The sequence below is a fragment of the Gopherus flavomarginatus genome, chromosome 14, assembly GCF_025201925.1.
Source record: "Gopherus flavomarginatus isolate rGopFla2 chromosome 14, rGopFla2.mat.asm, whole genome shotgun sequence".
Lineage (NCBI taxonomy): Eukaryota > Metazoa > Chordata > Testudines > Testudinidae > Gopherus > Gopherus flavomarginatus.
This window is the reverse complement of record NC_066630.1, coordinates 12,473,864-12,493,564: the sequence shown is the minus strand read 5'-3', so window position 1 is coordinate 12,493,564 and position 19,701 is coordinate 12,473,864. Positions and strand designations below refer to the sequence as shown.

Below are 19,701 nucleotides of genomic sequence, written 5' to 3'. Positions count from 1 at the left end.
TGATAACCCATCCACTGACATGATTTATCTGAGACTCCCTAATGAAACTCATTGAGCCATTAGGCTGTTGCAATTATTCCATATTCCCAGCCAAGGGGAAGCTGTAGCAGAGACACCTATATGCTGTCACTGCAGCCAAAGGTTAACACTTCCACTTGAGAGGATTTTAAACTAATCCATTGTTCTGCAATGTTGAGGAAATGGACTAACATTGAGGGATGGGCTTCTGATGTGTGTATTCCATGAGTGTTTCAATGACCTGAATGGGATCAGACATGGAGTAAAGTGCTACTCAAAGGGACAAGGTTTTGGACTCTGCCCAACATGCATTTAAAGCAAGTTAATTAAGGACTTTCCATCCAGAGCCCACTGAAGTCATAGAATAACAGGGTTGGAAGGGACCTCAGGAGATCATCTAGTCCAACCCCCTGCTCAAAGCAGGACAAATCCCCAGCCAGTTTTTTTTTTTTTTAAACCCTGTTCCCTAAATGGAACCTTCAAGGATTGAACTCACAACCCTGGGTTTAGCAGGCCAATGTTCAAACCTTACTGAGCTATCTCCATCCCCCTTACCCAAGGAATACTTCCATCGGAGTGGGTCAAGCCCTACATCCTTTTATATTAGAGCTGAGTTATACTTGGTCAACATATTGTTCTAAATACACACCTCCAAAGGAGTTTTTTTTAAGGACATCCAATTATTTACAAGGAAAACACTTTCTAGCAGGCAGGCAAATCTTTAAGATAAACAACCTTTGATATACATTCAGAAAAATCGTTCCTTTTTTTCCCTGCCTCCATTTTTATCCCACTTGATCTGAAAATTAGACATGATTAAGCATTCAGAAGCCAGAAACATACAAAGATAGAAAAAAAATACAGCATTGTTAAGGATGTGGTATTGCAATATTTATTATTGCCGAGATAGAAAAAATAGTGGAGCACTGTATTGGGCGGAATCTTAATGCTGTAGATATTTTTAAGTACAGCAGCTTTAGGTTACCTTGACGTGACAATTTCTAAATGTAATCAAAACTGTGCAATAAGATAAGCAAAAAACAGGCCTCAATCTTGGTTCATGAACTCCCCTGCCAGTGCCAAAATATGCTATTAGTGGCCTCAAAACAATTGTGAAAATATCCCTCACTTACAATTTAACGTGCTTTGTTGTTGTTGTTGAGCTAAAAATTACAAAGCCCTGGATTTTGTCGTTCTTGCAATCTATTCTTTTCCCCTGACTTCCTGTTTTCATGAAATTTTAATCAGGCATTTAAAATAAATAGCTATGCAGAGTCTCTATGCCTCTTTGAATGCTTGGGCTGGATGTTTTGGGTAAAGTGATAGTCCAGAGACCTTGAAAGCATTTAATCCCATTCTGATTTGGCAAGACAACAGAAAATTAAAACACTGCTCTTTCCACTGCTAGTAACTCTGGAGAGATTTGAGGGCAAGAGCAGGGAGAGAGAAAAGTCTGGTGCATGTGATAAAACAATGAAATAGGTCTGTCTCATTCCCCCTACCACAAAAATTAGAGCCATTTAAAAAGGTAGCTCTATAAAATAGAGAGATAGATCACCCCTAAAAAATACAGATGGAGATACACACAAGGCTGCAGTCATGTTTTTCTTAAAATCTCTATTTAGTTAAAAGCTAATCATTACGGATCCTACACAAGCTATGCAGGTGAGGCAAGGGGTATTTTGCCCAAGAAAAGATTTTGAGATCTGGCCCCAAAAGCTGCGCTGCTGCTACTCTCCAATACCAGTGCAGTTTCTATTTAGCCCATTTAACACTATTCATATGGATCCTACTATACTAAGCAGTCTGGGATACAAAAATGCCAAGATTTAAAACACTAAGGCCTGGTCTACATTACGCGTTTAAACCGATTTTAGCAGCATTAAACCGATTTAACGCTGTACCCATCCACACAACGAGGCCCTTTATATCGATATAAAGGGCTCTTTAAATCGGTTTCTGTACTCCTCCCTAACGAGAGGAGTAGCGCTAAAATCGGTATTACTATATCGGATTAGGGTTAGTGTGGCCGCAAATCGACGGTATTGGCCTCCGGGCGGTATCCCACAGTGCATCACTGTGACCGCTCTGGACAGCAATCTGAACTCGGATGCAGTGGCCAGGTAAACAGGAAAAGCCCCACAAACTTTTGAACTTCATTTCCTGTTTGCCCAGCGCGGAGCTCTGATCAGCACGGGTGGCACTGCAGTCCCAAATCCAAAAAGAGCTCCAGCGTGGACCGTACGGGAGATGCTGGATCTGATCGCTGTATGGGGAGACAAATCTGTTCTATCACAGCTCCGTTACAGAAAATGAAATGCCAAAGCATTTGAAAAAAATCTCTAGGCTACATAGTGCTGCGTGACAAGCATAACGGAAAGCCAAAGAATCAAATGGACGCTCATGGAGGGAGAACTCCAGCTATCCCACAGTCCACAGCAGTCTCCGAAAAATATTTACTTTCTTGGCTGAGCTCCCAATGCCTGTAGGTTCGAACACATTGTCCGGCGTGGTTCAGGGTATAGCTCGACAATTTACTCCCTCCGCCCCCCACATGAAAGAAAAGGGAAAGAAATCGTTTCTTGACTTCTTTGAATGTCACCCTATATCTACTGAATGCTACTGATAGACATGATGCTGCAGCAGTGAAGAGCAGTATCTGCTCCTCTCCTCTCCCTGGTGGCAGATGGTGCAGTAGGACTGCTAGCCGTCCTTGTCATGAGCCCGTGAGTACTCCTGGCTGGCCTCAGGTGAGGCTGGCCGGGGGTGCCTGGATGAAAATAGGAATGACTCCCGGTCATTCCCAGTAGATGTTACAGAATGGCTGGTAACCATCCCCATCATAGCAACTGGGGGCTGAGCTCCATCAGCCTCCTCCCTTTCCTGTGTAAAGAAAAGATTCTGTACTGCCTGGACTATCATAGCAGTGGGATGCTGGGCTCCTCTCCCCCGCACCGCTTAATGTTCTGTCTGGACTGTCAGAGCAGCGGGAGGCTGCTTCCCCCTCATTTTATCTCACTAACAAGTCACTGTTTCTTATTCCTGCATTCTTTATAACTTCATGACACAAATGGGGGGGACACTGCCATGGTAGCCCAGGAAGGATGGGGGAGGAGGGAAGCAACGGGTGGGGTTGTTGCAGGGGCACCCGCCGTGAATGGCATGCAGCTCATCATTTCTGCGGGATCTGACACCGAGCAGCTGTGCTCTCTGATACACTGCTTCTCTAGTACATTTGCCCCATATTCTAGGCAGGACTGACTCTATTTTTAGAAACCATAAAGGAGGGATTGACTCGCGGAGTCATTCCCAGTTTTGCCTTTGCGCCCCCGGCCGACCTCAGCCAGGGGCACCCATGATAGCAGCAGACAGTAAAGAACAACAGATAACCGTCATCTTACTGCTAATTTACAATGGCAGCAAATGGTATAGAATGACTGATAACCGTCTCTGCTATCATGCAAAAACAAACGAATGCTGCTGTGTAGTGCTGCAGTAACACCTCTGTTAGCGGCATCCAGTACACATACGGTGACAGTAAAAAAAAAACGCTGAACGGGCTCCATGGTTGCCGTGCTATGGTGTCTGCCAGGGTAATCCAGGGAAAAAGGGTGCGAAATGATTGTCTGCCGTTGTTTTCCCAGAGGAAGGAATGAGTGATGACATTTACCCAGAACCACCCGCGACAATGATTTTTGCCCCATCAGGCGCTGGGATCTCAACCCAGAATTCCAGGGGGCGGGGGAGACTGCGGGAACTATGGGATAGCTACAGAATAGCCACCCACAGTGCAACGTTCCGGAAATTGACGCTAGCCTCGGACCATGGACGCACACTGCCGAATTAATGTGCTTAGTGTGGCCGCGTGCACTCGACTTTATACAATCTGTTTTACAAAGCCGGTTTATGTAAAATCGAAATAATCCCGTAGTGTAGATATACCCTAAGAAGTACCAGGTAGGAAAACGGGGCCAGATCCTGAGGTTATGGTAACTTTATTATGTAGTAGCTTGAAAGGTAAAAACTCCAGACAGTTTTAGGAAATTAGAGAAATGAGAGGGAAAAGCTACTGGAGTTTAAATGCTCCGACCGGTTCAGTTATTAATGAAGTCAACATGATTTGATATGAGAGTCAATGACCTCAGAACCCCGTTAATCCTGATCTGAGACTTATTTTAATTTAACTACATGTATTTTTATCACATATAACAACAGAATCTGATCGGTGAAGGGAAGGGTGAAGCATATTTAGCATTCTATTGTATATATACACTGTAAAAAAACACACGTGTTGCCCAACCAATTATTACCATGTTAAATCTCTAGCTGGAAAGCAATCATCTTTCATGACTGTGCTTTCCTGGCTAACTCTGTTTAAATTGGATAGGTTCAGTCAAAGAAGCATCTACAGACTCCCATGCGTTTTAGAAATGTTCCACTTCCAATGGCACAGAGGTCCACTGGCACCAGGTTTACGCTTGAAACAGGGGGTGACAGGGATGCTGATTCTATAGGTTTGTACACTGCTCATTTCTAACAGGGAGGAAAGAGTTCACACTCAGCTGCTGCCTTAGAAAAGAAGTGAGTGCAGCTAAATCACAAAGTAAACTTACCACAGCAGCTTATAAAAATGAGGGAGATGTAGCTGCTTTAGAGATGTGAATGAAAGTAAGAGGATTAGGGAGCCCTCTTGAGAGGAGACATACTTGGCAGTGCTTGCAAGATGGCACAAGCAATATTTTCTGTCAAGAACAATAGGAAAGAATAAAGACGATAACTTCAAGGAGTCCATTTTTAAGGCGTAATTTCCAATTCATTGGGGTCCCCTTTCTCTGAGTTTTGCTTTACTCTCATGTTTCATCTTGCGGCTATTTATACAATCTGAGTACAAGCAGCAGTGCCAGGAACTCCCCCTCCCATACACATACACACATAGAAGCAGGTTTCATATTCTTGCAGTGCAATCCTTTTGAACTCTACCAGTAAGTGCAGGAAGCATAGTTTACACAGTTGGATACATATTGCTTCTGTGCACCACTGTGAACCATCAGCAGAAATCTTCACAATGGCCAGTTAGCCAGGCTGTCTCTGGCATGGCCCCTGACTTTTATATATCAAATGAACAAAAATATTCCAAGCAAAGCAAAACAGAGTAAATCTTGGCTCCTTAGCCTTTACCATACATATTCATTGCGCAGGAAGCTGGGCATAGCTGCTAATGTTTTGCTGAGCTCTCTGTCCAAGGTACATCATCCCTAATTTTATTAGTCACAAACAGCGTTCTAATGGTGGTTTGTTTGGTTTTTGTTTCAAACAAAGAGTTTGATTTCTGCAAGAAGAGATTTGCCTGAAAGGCAGAAAGGGATGCAGCATAAACGCTGCAGTGGAAAAGCTTTTTCCAGTCATTTCCAACTATATATTTTGGAACTGTTCCCAGTCAACAGGCCAGATTAGCAGCCTTTGGTTCACATTTTACATTGTTTGCTAGATGGGGAACCTCTGAAAAGCAGAATCTCTTCATACTGTTTGGTTGCAGCGAAGCTATTCAGTCCTACAGCATATGATAGCACTTGTGTAGGGTTTCCCTTCGCTTGCATATTTATAGGGTCTTGTAGAGCTCCTCTGTAGCTCATTGCCAGCATGAGGAAATCAAGCTGTTAGTAGTTTCTATTTTTGTCCCTACCTATAGTTTCAGTAATGACAAGTAAGTGAGACAACATATGCATTTCTCATCTGCAAGAAAAACCTACTGTCTTCCTTCAGATTCTTACATCTGTGCTACAATCTATTTTCCTAGGGATTCAGATTATGTTAGCTGATAGTTAACATGTATAAGCACTGGTCAGTCCAGTTGTTCCCAGGCGCTCCATTACTAGTACCAAAAGAAGCAAAGTTCCTACGTTCAAAAATACTTGGTGCTTTTCTTTCTTCCCTTAAAAAAAAATCTGCCTGGGAAATAGCATTTACTGTATGGAATCCTGGCTTGTATCATGCTTTGATCAGCACACACATTCAGGCAAATGAGGATTGTTCTATTGAGAATAAGAGAGCTTCTGATTATATATAACACCCTCTTCTTGACCTCAACATGATTAACCCACTGCTGTAGCTAATGCTAGAGTTGTTTAAACGGGTGCAGATAATAAAGAGCCAAAACTGATGATCTGCCAGATACTGCCAAAGCTTTATCAAATGGATTCAGGGTAAATGAAAGAGATCTCAGTGATCAGCACTGTAGCTAATACAGGGACAATGTGTAACGACAGCTGCTTAATTATTAAGGCTATCTGTGCATCAGCTGCAATCTTCCCTATGGATGTGAACTTTAACAATGCTTCAAACATTGCACCACTGGTGATGGTTACCCTATAAATACCTAAATTAGCTAGCTAGATGCCTCCACCAGCACTCTCACCTATGATATTCTTTATCGGAGTCAGACTACTTTGTCTTTCAAAGTAGTGCTAGGAAAGGCAGGCACCCACCCATCACTTACAACTACTTTGGCTTGACAGCATCAAGGAATTTACAGCCTTAGACATGACTGCACCAGATCGTCAATGACAGCTAATAAAACAGAACTATACCCCACTGCTTTGTAAATGGGCAGCTCCAGACACTTGTACAGATTATACTTATTTACCTGTGAGAAAGACATTGGGCTTTAACAAAGACTCATAAGGCAAACTGAAGAGCCAGATAACGAGAAAAATGTTCATTTTCAATTTCATTTCCCCCAGCCCAGAAAAGCAGATGTGTGTTACTTGTTTGTTCACATGCAGGAAATGTGTGCTGTTTGGAAGAACTATGTACACACATCCAAGTCCAAACTTCAGCCACTCATGGGTCTCTCTCTCCAGCTGGATTTAACTTTCTATTATTGTTGTTTTGGAATCTGTCTGGGCTGCAATATTCCATGAGGAACAAGCAAAATGAAGTTAAGGGAAGGGTGTGTGGGGGAAGAGGGGCAGTAGATAACAGTGTAAATAAAAACAGAAAATGTGTTAAAAATAGAAAAAAGTGACATCATCAATGCCTCAATCCTGTGTGAGCAGGGTACTGCAGTACAGATCTGGTGGGATTGTCTGAGCTCCAGTTATTTTGTACTCCTGAATATCACCCTTTCACAAGGCTAGACTATAACAAGCAAATGTCCTGGCCCCCACGAAGCAGCTCAGAAAAAGGTGTGCTGTACAGTCTCACTTACAGTGCTCAGAATAACATAATCAAGACAAAGGGAAACATATTTTTCTAATGCTAGGTCCTGCTTTTGATAATTTGGTTTTAACTGTGCAGAGGGGAGAGCCCAGGAGCAGCCTGAGGCTGAAGACAGTGTGAGTCCGACTACCAGGGGATACACAGGGCAGAATGATATGCACATAACCAGTGCAGAAAGCTACCATGGGAAGAAAAATAATACAAAGGAACCATTTATTGCTTGAGCAGTGTCTGAACAAACCCATTCTGTTAAAGTAATACAAACCCGTAACACCTTCCTGTCTCTTTTAGCATTTGGAATATTGCTAACACAGCTAGAGGGGCCTGATTTCCAGAGGCACTGAGCACCCATAGCTCCCATTGAGAGCCAAGAGCTCAGGACCCTTGAAAGTCATCTCCGAATTATGAACTGGTGTGACGGAGAGATCACAGTTTGGCTGGGAGACTCTTAAAAATCCATCAACTCATTTCTGGCCAGGCTGTGGGTTTATCTGCTGAGGCAATTTACATCCAAGAAACAGAAGGAGGGTTTTTTTGATGCAAGATTCTTTTCTTTTTTTAAAGATAAGTTATTCCAGGCAATGCAGTTGGCCTGAAATAGTTATCAGTTACAAAAGCAGGGCTCCTGGTATCTTGTCTCCTTGTGCAATGCAAAGAAGATCCTCCCGCTGAGCTCCAAAGTAGGGGAAAAGCTGTTAATTAAAAATAATTCTTCACATTGAGGCTTGCTGCCTAAAGCTCAGTTAATATGAAGGAAATTCCTGCAGTTCACTCCCTGCTGTCAGAATCTTATTTTGCTAAGTTTTTCGAAAAGCAAGAGAATATGAACTAAGACCAAACATCTCTGTCCCCCTCCTCCACCAAAATGTAGGCCTCAGCCTTTTTTTTCTTAGGGTGACGGTTCTATAAATGGCACAGAACTGTCAGACTGAGCTGTTGGAGAAGAGAAAGAGGGATTATTTGGCTTCCACCTTTGTCACCATTATCGCCACATGAAGTTAGAACACGGGGCTTGATGTGATTGTTCAACCTACCCAGTGATTAATACCAGTCATAAGAAAACGGAGAAATGAGTTTGCTTGACCGTTAGTTTCATCCCTTAGATCGGAAGTAACATCCGACCCCACCCGTCCAAACGCACACTGTTCAAATGCCACTCCACTTCACTGCTGCATTGCATTGCATCTCCTCTTCTTCAAGTACCTGCCCTAGATTTTCTAACTCGCAGCCTACAGCTAGGTTCCTTAATCCATATTTGGCCACTGATTGTTAAGGTACTGAGCACTCGCAGCTCCCGTTGCAGTCACTGGGATCTGGCACTTTTCCATAAAGGTGTTTCTAACCCAAATCAAAATATGGTAAAAGTATGCTAAATGCTAGTATCTCTAGCATTATGGGATGCCTCTTCCATAGTGCCAACTAACCTAACACGCAGAGGTTCGGGCAGGACCTGCCTCCATATATATGAGAGACTGCCAGAGCCAACAACTCAGGGACATGTAAGTGGATGGAAATACCCTCCAAGCAGTTTCTTATGTGCATTAGCTCCTTGGCTGCTGGGAGCTATAGTTTCTGGGTATGGCTATACTACAAGGCTTGTAGTGACACAGCTGTGTCACTACAGCCATGCTGCTAACAGGTGCGCAGTGTAGCTGCTGTTTGTCGACAGGAGAGAGCTCTCCTGCCGATGAAAAACTTCCACCACCCCCAGGAGCAGCACAGGAGAGTGCTCCTGCTGACAAAGTGCTGTTCATACTGGCGCTTTTCGTCAGTAAAACTTTTGTCATTCAGGGTGTGTGTGTGTTTTTTTAACAGCCCTGAACGACAAAAGTTTTGCCGATGAAGTGCCAGTGCAGACAAAGCCTCTCTTGGTGCAATTTTCTGTGCATGAGCAGGAAGGGGAACTAGAGTTGCCAAGATGCATTGCAGAGAGCCTGTTAAATCAGGCTGTCTGGGAAGCACATAGAGAGAGTTTAGAGAGCTGTAAGGATGGTGTTATATTTCCCTACTGGCCCCAGCATTCAGCATTAAATTTAACTTGGTACCCTTCCCCTCCCCATCCTCTTCTCCTCACAGGTGTAACCCCCTTCCCACTCACCCACAGGAGGCCAGCAAGGAACTTGTTTGCCCCTCCCCAAGCATTTGTCCCACCACCCTACAAAGGTCGTCAGCAGGAGCCCTCCACCTTTTCCTCTCCAAAAAAGCCAGGGTAGGAATCCCCTTTTCCCAGCTCCTTCCCCCTCAACCTCAGAGGAATCATCCTCCCTCCTCAATTCTCACTACAGAAGACAGCTGAAATATCAGTGACCAGAGTCTAGTTTGGGAAGCAACAGGCTGACAGGTGCGTGGAGCTGGGCAAAACTGGGCTATTAAATTCACTCCAAAAGAAACCGACCTTAAAAACAAGTTTTAAAATGAAAAGTTATTATAAATAGCAGTATTGTCAACTCTATTGATTTCATCACAAGTTTCATGATATTTTGGTGAGACAAGGCAGGTGAGGTAATAATATCTTTCACTGGACCAACTTCTGTTGATGAGATAGACAAGCTTTTTGTTTACACAGAACTCTCCTTCAGGTCTCTGTGTGAGCTTGAAAGCTTGTCCCTCTCACACACACAATCTGGTCCAAGAAAAGATATTACCTCACCCAGATTGTCTCTCTAATATCCTGGGACCAACGCAGCTACAACATCCCTTCTATAGGACAGTTCCAAAAGCCGGTAATACAGGCCAGATCCTCAACTGATGTCAGTGGAGATATGATGATTTATACCTGCTGAGGATCTGGTCATACAGGCTTTTAGGTTCTTTGGTTTCTAGAACCTTCTTCATTTCACCCCTATTAAATTTGATTGGATTTTCCCACACAGATTGGAAGTGCTGAGACAGTGCAAAAATGAAAACTAAAGAAAAAGAAAGTTAAGTAAACTTTTTTCAAACCTCTGTTTGGGTTCCTTTCTGCTTTGGGCAAAGATTCAAGTTAGGTTTTACTCCACCTATCCCATGTCAGCCATGCCTAACAGATTACAGTTCTGTTGAAAATGACTTTTACACAGTCCCTTTCATCAGAAATCTCAAAGCATCTTATAAAAAACACTTTTCAGGCATATTATCTTAGGAGCCAGAGTCAGTTAAAAACAAAATATGTCCAGTTTCCACACTAGACTGAGAAATCTTTCTTTCTTTGTTTTACTGAGCTCATACAACTTGCATGGCCTTCTGAAGCATAGAATTCGGACAGATTATTTTACTGAATTCTAGCTTTAGCCTTTTCAAACTGCATCATGATGAAACTTGATGTACCAGTTGTCAGCAAAGAGGCCTAATTTCATTCACAAAAAATGTTTTAAATCTGTTACGTTCATTTCCAGAGCTTCAAAAAAGAAATTCATTTCTATTGACATGATTTCAAATTTCTTTTTAGACATTCACTAAGCCAAAAAAGGCTCAATTAAAACCATTCATATACTTGCTGGGCACTCATTCTTCAGCATTTCTAGTATTTTTGAAAAAAATGAACCTTTCTCAATGCTTGTTTCTACTGAGATAAATAAAGGTTACAAAGAGTAGTGACAAAGACAGTATGCAACAAGAGACAGATCTCCCGCAGCATTACAGATTACCATACAAATGTAAAATGCTTTATATCAAAAAAGGATCTCACTAGGGCAGAGCACCAAACATCTCCTAATTGCCAACAATTAGCCTTTTTGGTATGTGAATTTAGACCTTGATTCAGGAAATTATCCATAGATAGGAAAGTGCTTAACTTTAAGCATGTGCTTAAGTCTTATTGAAGCTGATGGGGATGAACTTAAGCAGGTGCTTAATGAGGGCTTTTGTGTATATGAAAGAAAGACACAAGCATCATGAGACACAGCAAGTCATAACATGCTCCATATGCTTCCCTACAAAATGGCTAATGAATACAAATGCCAATGCATATCTGTGGGCTTCCCTAGAAGAACAACTATTGCACAGCAATCTGGAGCGTAAATCTACAGCACACTAGCGTGCCACACACTAACTTTGGACCCTGCAACGGCACACTAAAAATTCCCTAATGCACTTTGATCTACTCTACTTTGAAATGGGTGTAGGTCAATGTACAGAAGGGAACTACATACAGTTAGTGTATGGCACAGTAATGTGCTGTAGATTCATACTCCAACTTGCTGCATGGTAACTGTTCATCTAGGCAGGCCTCGAGAACACCTCTTGACCTACAGCACCACTGCTTCTATGGGCTTCTGGAGCACAGCCTGCCAATTGTTCTAAGTGGTGTGCTGGTTTTGGACTAGACACTTCACTGACCGCACCAAACTCATTGTCACTAGTAAATTAAACAGGATTTGATTCTAGGGGAGAAATGCAAATGCATTTGACTAAATGTTTTAGAGAGACAAAATGTCACTACTGAATGTGAATATTTCGCCCGCACAATAATTTCAGTGTGTTTTCTATCAAGCTCCAATCTCACCATTCATTTTCAATCCTCTCAGCCATTCTGTGATGAAGTTCAAATAATGTTTGCAGAGGCAACAACCAAAGGGAGGGAGCTGGTGGTGGAACTGATCACAAACTTTCTCTGAGAAGCTTTTGTGCTCGGTCTGTACTTGGAACGCACTAGTTGGTGAAACGTACTGAATACAACTAACCCTTAAGGGAAATGCTGTTTGAGGCTCAAATCAGACTTCGTTCACTTGTAACTTTTAGGCTCTGTTCTCTCATATGTGTTATTTTTAATTCCGCGTGACTTCTGGATGCAGCGTGACATTTGGAAACACAGGAGCCAAAAACAAGAACATCAGAATATATGGCCAACAGATGACTGGCATCTGTGCTTATTTCTAAACACACCAAATATTGAGCAAACGATTTTAAGCAGTGGCAGTGGCGATTCTCTTTTTGACTCATATAAGGGAAAGATCGTAAGTAGCTTGCACATTACATGGTGTTTCCTAACAGTCTCCATCAGCTCCTAACAGCCAGGAACAGGTATGTTCCTAATACTTCAGAAACCTGTTTATTAACGGTTTATCCGTAAATAGGATAAAGTAGTGAGAAAGCATGAAAATAAATAATTTCTATGGCTCTGCAGTAGCGGAAACCTGGCAACCTCATCTCCTCATGTGGGAGGGGTTTGCGCAGAGGGCAGTGTGCATGATTTACCCTCTGGCCCTGAGCTCGACAGGAAAATCCAGAGATCTTGAGACATGGGGGACTTATCCTTCCATGGTGATGACAGAAAAGTAGCAGGCGGCCCAGAATGCAAAGGGACAGATTCCCCATCCTTGCCTATGTATTCCAATCCCACTCTGAGGAGGTAGAAAGCCTATACAGGCATTCATTTACTCCATGGGAATCTCTATAGGAAATTTTTACAAGGTTGCCCAAGAGACCATACAGCACAGAACATCTGTCTCCTGGCTCTGCTTCCCCTATGGTTGCCCATTCATCCCAACACACAGAACTCCAGCTTGACAGTGTTCACCATGGATGTGGTTCCTCAGCTTTGGGGGAGAAAGAAAAATGACACCTCTGAAGCCATGCTCCCCAGCTGCTCATGTACTAGCCGCATCTGGCAATTTTTTGTGCTACTTTATTGGCCACTGTGAGGTCTGCAGTGGACATGATTTAGTCCATTATAACACCACCTCATGCCATTCTCACCGTCACCTCTTGTGCTGCTAAGACTACTACTGCACGATTATTATCTGTATGTACTAGCCAATGTTTCTCAGACTGGGGTTTCTGCTTGTGTAGGGAAAGCCCCTGGTGGGCCGGGCCGGTTTGTTTACCTGCCCTGTCCGCAGGTCCGGCCGATCGCGGCTCTCACCAGCCGCGGTTCGCTGCTCCGGGCCAATGGGAGCTGCTGGAAGCGGCGTGGGCCACAGAACATACTGGCCAACGCTTCCAGCAGCTCCCATTGGCCTGCAGTGGTGAACCGCGTCCAGTGGGAGCCGTGTTTGGCTGGACCTGCAGACGAGGCAGGTAAACAAACCGGCCTGGCCCACCAGGGGCCTTCCCTACACAAGCGGTGACCCCAGTTTGAGAAACACTGGACTAGAGACTTTCAGTGCTGGTCAGATTCACAGAGAGTACTTCAAATTTGCCCTCAGGCAGTCCTGTAACTGGGGCACTTGACTTTTCTGACACATACATTTCCTTCTAAAATTTCATCCTGCACTCAGTCATGACAGGTTAGCCAACCAGTCTGGAGACACAAACACACACACACCCCTTGTACTTTATAGCAGAGTATCTCACTTCGTAGTGGGCCACCCATGCTGATCAGTGTAATGACTTGCATCATGGGTCATCCTCAAGGATTTAATTTGAGACCTTCAGCATCAACAAGCTCAAGCTTAACTACATGAGCTACAGGAGTAACTCCCTTAACCGGTACCAGTAGTAGGGGCTTATTCTTCCTGCGGTCCTGCCACGAGAGGGTCACATGACACACCCACCCAACATGTTACACCCTCCCCCTTTTAGGGGAAGTTCAACCCAAGTGCCTGTAACAGAAATTACTGAGGCCAATACTGCAGCATGCTTCGCTTTCAGGAAATCACCGATAAATTGACAACACACAGGGCACACCTCTTTTGTGATACAGTTCCAGATTCTTCAGGAGAGGTCGCCAGATCTTAGAAGACTTTGAATATTTTTCTAACTCTCCAGCACATGTCCCAAGAGACAGTTTCCATCCAACCAGGATTAACAGGCAATAAATCCACATGTAATTTGAGACGGTGGAAATGTCTCTTGTTTTTAAGCAAGGAGTGATCTCCATCCATTTAGACTGTTAGCTCTTCAAGGCAGGGACTGTTTCTTACTAGGTGTATGTACAGTGGCAGGCTAGCATAATGTGGCCCTGCCCTTGTTTGAAATTTCTAGGCACTGCCACATGACAAGTAATAAACAATGATCTAAGAATGTTGCCCAAGTGTTTTAGACTTAAAAGCCAGTCACTTCAAGTACTTTCAATGCTGATAGTAAATTCCACCATCAGATGTCAGGCAGCTTTCCCTTTCCTGAAGTGATATTAATTTTTAATTTTTCTTCCCATCTCTCCAATCACTTTTTAAGCTCTTCTATTTCACTACAAGTCACCTAGATGCCATCTGTTGAAAGGGAGAGTGACAGAAAGCCTAAATAACACACAGATCCAGGGTTACAGATGCTACATTTTGACAACACTCCGTAGTGTAAGGCTGGGGGAACAGATGAATAATTACTTTTGCCTAAACTAAATCAGTCGTTATTCTTTACATGTCTGACCACCGGCTGAAGCTATTTCCGTAAATACATTGGTTTAGTCTAGGCTAATTCAAACAAACTAGGTAGGCAAATACTCGACAAGCCAGTAGCGAAATGCCTTCTCTGATCGCTCCAGCTATAGCGTGTCAATCCTAAATTCTGATTGCTTTTCTGGCACTTCTTTAGTTGGAAAGATATAAACAACCATGAAAGCAACTTCTTTTCAACTAAATTCAAGCGTACACTTATTGCAAAAAGAGCAACACAGGCTGCGGGGGGGGGGGGGGAATGAAGCAGAATGAAGCAGCATAATGCAACAACAAATGCAAAGCCATTTTTGTTCTTTGGATCCTCAATGGTTCAGATACAGAGCATTCTCCGTACTGTATAGTAAAAGGGGCAGAGGAAGGGACACACTTCCATCTTCCAAGGTGAGGAATATTCCAGACAGATTGATTTTTAACTTGAATTCTACCGTTTCACAAGCCTTTTATAACCTATGCTAATCACTTGAGTTTGGTGTGGTGGGAAATATATGTACGCTATTGCAGAGGACAAAAACATCCTATATCTTAGAGGCGATTCTTTGACCTTAACGAGTTTAGTCTGAAAACATTTGTTACATGATGAAAAGCTGTGTGGGAATGCTAATAACACTCTCAAAGGGTTAACGATGCCTAACTGATTGGCACTAAAAACTAGATTTCATTTGGTACAGTGACAGGGAAGCTCTGCCACCACGAGTACACGTCCATGCCCACATTATTACAGGACAATTTAGGTCATCTTATTTTAAATTTCATGGCTCTGTAACATAGATGTAGATCAAAGTCAGTGAGGCAAATGATGATTTTTTTCAGAGTGGGATTTTTATAGTCTTGATCTCGAAAATATGCTTTGGGCTCAAGCTGTCTATCAAATTCTGTGAATTAGCCAAAGAAGTTTGTATTGTTGCCGATATGTAATTAGAATAAAAAAATAAAAATAAAAGCAGGAAACTTTCAGGACAAGCTATATCTGGGTTGTAGTAGCAATTGCCATTTTATAAAGGTTGGAATCATAAACTGTTCTATTCTGGTACATACAAATATTGAAACGATGAGCTTTCATATTTAGACACATCTAATAGATTTAAGTAAATATATGTTGTACATACATGTGTATGTCCAAAATAGCAAATAGATATGTATATTTACTAAGTATATGTGCGTATGTCCGCCTCGATATACACACAGTTTGTTACTGAAGGATTTCAAGCACTTAATTAACATGATTGTAGCACACAGAATTAGCGTCATATACAAAGTAATTCTTTATTTTAATAAACAGATCATTAATTTGATATATTGGTTATTTTCTTTGTTAGATTTGATTTATCTGTCACTTTCATTTCCAGATTTGATTTACTGGTCAATTTCTTTTCAAGATTTGATTTATTGACCAATTTCTTTTCCAGATTTGATTAAAGTACATCACATAAGTCCTTTCAAATCTATTTCTAAATATCACATATAGATCTAATATGGATCTTTAAAGTCTTAACTCCAAAACTTTCCTGATCAATCATTTTTCTTTTCTATCTGGAGCTAGTCCCGATTGTATATATTAATATAATCTAAATCAGATGAAACAACCATTTACAGTAGACAAAAAACCAGTAAGAATAGTTTTATAATAAATTGCACATGGTGATAATTTAAAAGAGAATTAATAGATTATAAAGTATTAATACCAACTAGATAAAATTTGAGATTAGATTTAACATTTTTGTACTCTAGAATTATATATGCATCAGAAAATAACCAGCAGAAGGGAACTGGGTTTATACCACTGCTTTTGCTCTAAAGACACAAGATGAGACCGTGACATAAGGTATACAGCTTTACCTTAATGAACAAGATAACCAGTACTAAAGTGATTGTTTCAGTAAACAAGGCATCCCTGATCCACCAAACAACAGAAATGGACTCTCTGGGCCCAATCCTGCACCCATTGAAGTCAGTGGGAGTTTGAGACCCTATAACATGTTTGCTTGTTTTCTTTTTAAAAGAAGGAACACTGGGACTACAATGGAATTGTTCTTATTCAAAAACGCACAGAGAAATTTAGTATACTCCCGGAGTGATGGGATTCCTTTTAATGTCTCATCCAAATGACCACAACTCTCATGCTGAATTCTCCTGCTCAGTACTGCATTGTACTGTCGGAGCTGATATGATCCCAAGCAGCCTTGGAGCAGCAAGACCCAAGACCTGCTGGTGTAGGCGATGAGAATGCTACCAACTAAGCAATGCTAACATCATCCCACTGATACGAAGCAAAGATCCATTTTTCCTGACTGCATGTTGGTAATCACTTGTGGTGTGACACTGTAAGATCTCACCAGACAACCAGGTCAGGCCAGATCAATTCTTAAATGAGGGCCCTCTAAGAGAGTAAGTAGTGCTCTTCCCCTGTGTCAGCTCCGAGCCAAAGACCCAGCATGGTGTTATGGGGGACTGTGCTTCTGGACAGGCTATCTTTACAATGAGATGCACAGCTGAGGAAGTTTTAGATCCCATGGCAAATTTAATAAAAGGAAGAGGTGGCAGCCCTTGGCCAGATTCCAGTTGAGGTAATTAAATTCTGCCTCGCTAAATTCCCCTTGCATCCTCAACATGATATAGGAGTATTATTCACTTCCTAAACTGCCCCAAACGGATGGGAGATGTTGAACTACACTACTAAACAGCTGCTGTATTCTACTGGTTGGTGAAATGATCCATAGCCATCCATCCCTCACCTGCCTCTCAGGGGTGTTTTGAAGCCTAACTGATTAATATTTGGAAAGATAAAAGGCGCCCAGGAAGTGCAAAGCATTATTACTTCCCATCTGCTTTTGGGCATGATCTAAAGCTTCTCTGGGTAAACTATACAGCTTGGGAATTCAATCAATAACATGTGGCTCTGTGTATTTCTTCATTAGATGTCTGAATGGTACCGAAGACTAAAGGGATCTGTCCTGCACAGTGATGAGCACTTCCCAAGAGGGACTCAGCATCCTAAACTCCCACTACTCCAGTGGGAATCCTAAACTCCCACTACTTCTGTCACATGGCAGGAGGCGCTCAGCAAATCACAGGATCAGGTCCAACATAAATAACATTCATACCATGTCCTAATATGCCCATATCATGTATTCATTAAGGGCCTAGGCCAACTCCCATTGACTTCAGGGGGAGCTGGATCAGGTCCTAAAAGAAAAAAAAAGAAAAAAAAAAAGAACATGCAGAGATCCCTGGTGGGGAGCAGTGTTCTCTAAGGCTATTTAAATGGTTTCCATCTATCTATACTGCTAGCCATAAAAGCAAGGAATTTGCAGAGATACAGAGGCGTATGCACTTTGCGTGACAGTAAGCAAAATGTAAAGAAACAGACTCTTCCAATATCTATATCTGTGACCTTTTGTACTAAAGGTTTGCAATAAACAGACATAGCATCCAAATTTTTTGGGCTCATTTCTTAGCCAAAATATTTGGTTCTTCACAATTGTTCTATTTTTCTTTTTCTTTCCCCCAACAAGTCCTTTTTTATTGCGGAGAGGTCAGACTTTTGGCACTGCAGCCAACAGGCACTGATACATACGAAGAGGCAAGACTACAAATTCACAGGACCAAAGCCTGCAAAAGGTAAGACAAACATAGGCAGGACAAGACAAGAAAGGGAAAACATAAAACTCCTTTTGCATTGTCCTTGGCAGCTGGTGCGTGGGGCCTGAGCAGTCCTCCTGTTTTGACTTTTCTTGTAGAAGTTTAACAGTTTTTTATTATCAGAAAACTAAGAGTGTTGCTTTGTGGGGATGATACTCTTAGAGGGATTTCTGTTTCTTACTGGACTCCATTTTCCTGAGACAAAGGTCTCACAGTTACCATGTCACATATCAGAAGTTAATTATACCGAAATGTAGTTAGGGTTTTGGCAAGACTCAACTTGTGACAGGAGAGAGTAGCTCCATCATCCTTGACATGAATATGTGCCCACAACACTCATGGAAATCACTGCTGGTCACTCAAATAACTATGACCCAAATCATCTGGGATAAGAGATTGTAACTGATAAATAACCTGCACCTCTCTTTTCCCACTTCAGTGGACTTCTGTAGGCAGATCATGTCTCGTAGAGTCACACAAGGAGGGGAACTGCCATATGCAGATCTCTCCACTTCCACACAGAGGGGGGACCCAGCCATCTGCACAGCACTAAACCTCCCTGTCCTGACACTGCATCTCCATGCAGAGTCCTGGGAGACACAGGAGAAGACTCATCAGGCTTGGGCAGGGAATGGACAGGTCAGAGGAAACAAATTCTCCCCCACTCTGGTCCTTCAAAATTAGTCAAACAAGATAATATGGCCAAGAATGCCAAGCTCCAGCTCCTGGACACCTGGACCAACTGCAGTCAGGAGAAGGCCCTAGTGGTGCAACTCTAATGGAGCTGTGCTGCTGAGAAGACAGAGGGCCACCATGGGCTAGAGCCACGCCTGAGGATCTCTGCTCGATTTCAGAGGAAGACCTTGTATCTCTGACGGTACAATTTAGGGGATCCTCCATCTTCTGAGACATTTCCTATGGGTTTCTCTATGGAGGGGACAATCAGCATCTCTGTCCTCACCTGCACATAAACCACTCCATTAAATTTGATTAACCCACAGTTTAGCATTTTTTTTCCTATTTGCCTGTATTTATTAGCATTTGCTGAAGGAAGTTGGCCCTGCACTGCAGGGCTGCTTGGTTGAAACTATGCATCTCAACAGTCATAACACTTATAAAGAGTCCCCTTTGAATTTGAAATGAGCTGTCTTAAAAGAGGTGACCTCTCAGTGCGTCTGACCTCCTGGAAGGAGAAGGGGGAATGATGGTCCAGGCAGGTCCTGCATTATTCTGCTTCTATAACCCTGAGCCACTTTTAGGGCAGGAGGCTCCTTTTCTGCGCTAAATGCAGTCAGCTAAGAGTCAGATCTTGCCCAGGAAACACCACTGTGAAAAAGGTGCTTCAGCACATTGTTTTTGACATATGATCCAGGAGTTTGCCTACGCTGGTAACAACGTTAAATGAGGACCTGCTCCAGAACCCACTGAAATCAATGCAAAGAATCCCATGTGCTTTAGACTGTGTCCCATGACACAGAAACTGACCGAATTTCCCCTTTTCCAAATGGTA

General features: G+C 42.6%; 1 protein-coding gene across 1 annotated transcript in view; it reads right to left on the bottom strand.

Annotated features, from left to right (window-relative positions):
- Positions 1 to 19,701, bottom strand: part of MAF (MAF bZIP transcription factor) — a 231,737-nt gene that overhangs the window by 182,172 nt on the left and 29,864 nt on the right. The window lies entirely within an intron of this gene.